Source organism: Anastrepha obliqua, chromosome 1 (genome assembly GCF_027943255.1).
Source record: "Anastrepha obliqua isolate idAnaObli1 chromosome 1, idAnaObli1_1.0, whole genome shotgun sequence".
NCBI lineage: Eukaryota > Metazoa > Arthropoda > Insecta > Diptera > Tephritidae > Anastrepha > Anastrepha obliqua.
In genome coordinates this window covers 139,885,787-139,890,295 of record NC_072892.1, presented here as the reverse complement: position 1 = coordinate 139,890,295, position 4,509 = coordinate 139,885,787, and positions in this window count along the sequence as shown.

The window sequence follows — 4,509 nt, the reverse complement described above, 5'->3', positions numbered from 1 at the left end:
TTTTTAGGCTGTTCTTGAGCGACGTGCACGGGGTTTGTTCTTCACATCACTAGCTTGTCCCAACAGCTCGAATTTTTTCACCAATTTCTGTATTGCAGTCCGACAAGGTGTTTCACGATGGCCCAAAAATGTTCGAGTTTTACGAACCTGTGAAAGGGATTAATGAAGCAACAGTTGTTTGGCATCGCACTCCGCCATAGTGGCATTTTTAATGGGAAGAAAATACTTAGAACCATAAGAAAAGAAATCAAGTTGGTAGTATTTTCAAATAAGCTTGTTAAACTCGTCAAAATTTCAACAAAACGCCGCTCTTCTGGCCTGTGAAAATGCTAACCGTAGACACAAACCAGCAAATTATTTAAGTTATTAAACTTTCAAACCTTCCCATTTATAGCTGAATATAATTTTTTTTGTTTTTGCGGATTAGGCGGTTCAAAATGCCTAATGCATCATCAAAGCTGCCATCGTAGCAATGGAGTGTCAGCGGACTAAAAAACTCCCCCTCGTTTGAAACTGTCGCCCACGCTGGAATCGTTTTCGCATTACATCAGAGTGGCGTTCCATCTTCCTCATTACAAGATATATGCTTATATTTGAGCCCAGGTCCCGCTTTTACATCCGCAGAATTCTTTCCGCGAAACCACTGATGACTTCCCAAGTTTCCTCGCTACTTTTTTTCTTGTCGGGACAACTAGCAAGTGCAGTGCTCAGACATGAATTAAGTCCATTTTACTACACTTGGATTCCCTTTTAATTTTCTTTAACTCTACCCGATCTCCGAAGAAATCTGAGTAGATCTTGTGGTGCCAAGGAGCCAAGATGGTCGTTTCTTAACACATCAGTGCCAAAGACCTCAAACCTGATTCGAGTGAAGCCGGGGCAGACGCACAGGAAGTGGTCCGCCGTCTCATCTTATTCCTCCCACAAGTTGGGCAAAGTGCACTGTCTGAGATGCCCACAGAAAGTGGCCCGTCATCAGTCCAACCAGCCGTCTGCACTCCCCTCTGCTTAATGACAGAAGGGTTTGCGATAATCGCTCGGACATGCCAGGTAACATCAGTTTAGTCCATCTCTCAGCCTGCCAAGCTCGCTTGTGGGTGGTAGTTACCCATTTGCTAACCGTGGCTGTGATGGCCGTAGAAGGGAGTGGCAAAACGGCCTCAGAGCCCATCTTAGCAAAGGCCTGGATTTACAGGACTTGACTACCCCTGATGTGATGGGAGGTTGTCTAATGCCATCAGCGCAGCTTGGCTGTCGCTGCAGACACATATAGATCTGCCTCTCCATTGGTTTTCCACAACAACGTTCATCGTTTCTTGAACTGCATACACCTCTGCTTGAAACACAGATGCATGCATTCCAAGAGCAACGTGCAATTTTGTCCCGCTGGATTCCGGAGCCATGCTCAGTCCTGGACCCATTCGTAAATATGCGAAAACTGTGTTTGCCGGGCTCATTTTCTGAGTTTGACCACAACTGAGCCTCTGGCAGCACTACACTGTATCTCTTTTCAGGTACGACTCTTGATGGCATGGAGTCAAGGAGCATGGAGAGAATCGTTGGATCGACGTCCATGCCTTCTCTGTTTTCTAATGCCGGACAAGGGCCGTACCAGTTCCCATTGTGTTTCAGCCTGCAGATGGCCTTCAAGGCCTCTCGCTACTTAGCATCTCGTCGACTACGTTTCCAGTGGTTATTTGACGGACTGGATTCTTCAATGTTCGACGCACTTGTTCCCAATGCATGCATTAGAAAAAGGTGTGCTCAGCGTCATCTGCGGCTGCGTCCTTGTATAGGTATGGGTATTCGCATTTCCTTATTTTGAGCAGGATTTTCGTAAAATACCAGTGCACCGAAATCGTTTGGGTTGCATAAAAATTGTCTTGACCGATATTGCTACTGTACCATGTAGTCAGGCTTTTAGTATCCTAGCCATCCAACTGTTGCGTGTTTCGTTAATCCAGCGGGCTTGCCATAGTCTTAGCGTTTCAGCCTATTTCGCGCGCTCAAGTCAGTGCTAAGTCCTTCCTCGATACCCTCGTGCTTTAATGCTCTTAACTCTTTCAGATAGGTGGTTTTAGCATCGTTTGCCGGTGTTTTAATTAAAAAATCAGCAATTGATTGCTGTGAGCTATTACGCGATTCGGCTGCAAAATTTACCTTCACTAATCTACACTGAGCAGTTGAACTCGTTTGCTTGGCATCTTCCTCAATTTGGCGAATGCCCTCATAGTTCCGAACATTTCGATGAATTGACAATTGTATGTGTGAAGCACATTAAAAAAAAAAACTAGCACTTGTGTGAATAATAATGCTCGCCTCTATAAATCTTCGTTTCATGCGCAATTTGCATTTCCTCTATTTGCCTCGATTCGCTCCTGTCCGTACATAAATACTTTCATTCATTTACTGCATTACGTTGACCTCAAAATCAAATTATTATTAATCGTTGGAAATTTCATAAAAATTAGCATGCTATAAAATAACAACAACAACTATCTGTGCAATATCCGCACATTCATATTACTCGCATGACTTCCAGCTAGACGCTGACACCACAATCGGCAGTCAGAATCTGTTTTATCGTCTGATCGTTAATTAAAATACCGTCAGAGTTGTGTTTCATTTATGTAGGCTCTCGACGTTTAACAACAATGGCCATAGGTTACTATTAACTGTCAAAATGCAAGCGATATGTGCACAAATGCGATGTGTGCTTGTATGCAGATTGCCTTAGAAAATTTCATATTCATTAATATAAATGGCAGCAATGAATTTCCGGCTCAATAAATGCGTTGACGTTGCTGTTATCACATTTAACTACAGAGTTTAGTTTGATAAAACTGATATTATCCAGAGAACTCAAATTATAATAATAATAATTAAAATAATAATAAAAACCAACGCAACATAGCAAACACAAACTCGCCATAGAAAGTCCTTTGATGTCACCAAATACATTAATATCATTAATGGGTTAGGAGTAGTCAGAATTTTTAAAAAATTTAATTTTTTTTAATTTTTACATTTTCTTAAAGTTAAATATCTTAAAAATATTGTGTGAAATTTTGAAGTGAATCCGAGTTATTCAACAAAGGGCGCTCCGGAGCAGATATCAAAGCTTTGAATCCATTTTTCTCAAAACTATGTTTTTTGAACTAGTGATCACTGTAACCGCTTGGTAGATTTCAATAACATAAGAAACTCGTGAAAAACTTTGAAAAACATAAAAAACTCGTGCCTGATCGAAGGATTTTTTTTTTTAATTTTGATTTTTTTAATAATTAATGGTCGGTTTTTTTCTAGAAAATCTGAAAAATATTTCCTAATGCCACCATATTGTTAATTTTGGAAAAAATCTTCGATCAGGCACAAGATTATCTATTAATAACACTAATTTCTTTTGTCCGATTGAATCTCCAAGGACTTGTGATGATCACCGCAAGGGACTTCTGGAGAAACGGGCTCCACACAAACAGCGATAGCTTTTACAATTATTAATCTTTTTTTTCAAATTTTGCTGAAGTCGAAATATATATATTTTTATTTTTGTAAAATGAAGCAATTGACTAGCAAAAAAATATTATTGAAAATCATCATTTTTTCGGGCCTCTGACTACCCCTAACCCTTTAAATAGTGTTAGAAGTTTCCTTGGCAGGCCTTGAAAGTGCCTTCAAATTAATATAAACACTCACAACAACCAAAAGTGGATACAAGTGGATGTATAAATACATGGACTATGAATAAGTTCGTGCGGTTTTACAACAGATGGCGTAACTTGATTATTATTCCATCGATCCACATTTCCAAACATTCATTGGAGAGCTACTGTCGTAAGGCACAAACGTCAGTATAAGTTTTTTATTTGAAGCGTAAACAACAATATTTTTACCACACTTGAAAATGTCGAATTTCGTGCCAAATAATGTGTTTTTGCGGGGAATTCTTCTTCATTATTTTAATATGAAGAAAAAAGCAGTCGAAAGTCATCGTATCTTGGTGGAAGTTTATGGTGAGCATGCTCTAGCTGAGCGAACGTGCCAGAAGTGGTTTGCACGCTTTAAAAGTGGTGATTTTGGCCGCGCCGCCAAAGTTCATGGATACCGAATTGGAGGAATTTCTCGATCAAGATCCGGCTCAAACGCAAGAAGAGGTTGCAAAAACTTTGGGAGTTGATCAATCAACCATTTCCAAACGTTTAAAAGCCATGGGAATGATCCGAAATTCAAATTTCGAAAAAAAAAACCGCACGAACTTATTCATAGTCCTAATATATGCGTCCATGTGCGTAAGGGGGTCGGGGGCACCTCTTAACATACGATGGGACAAATAATATTTTGCAACATTATTTCTTCGAAGAGCATCTGTCCTTCGTCAGAGAGTTTCACATAATAATACTTAAACTGGGTGAGGAATCCTTCACATTCCTCAGTGCCTTTAGAGGAGGCCACACCATCTTCTAGGCTGGATAGCAGGACTCGAGTTCATTACTGTAACGAGAAAATGAA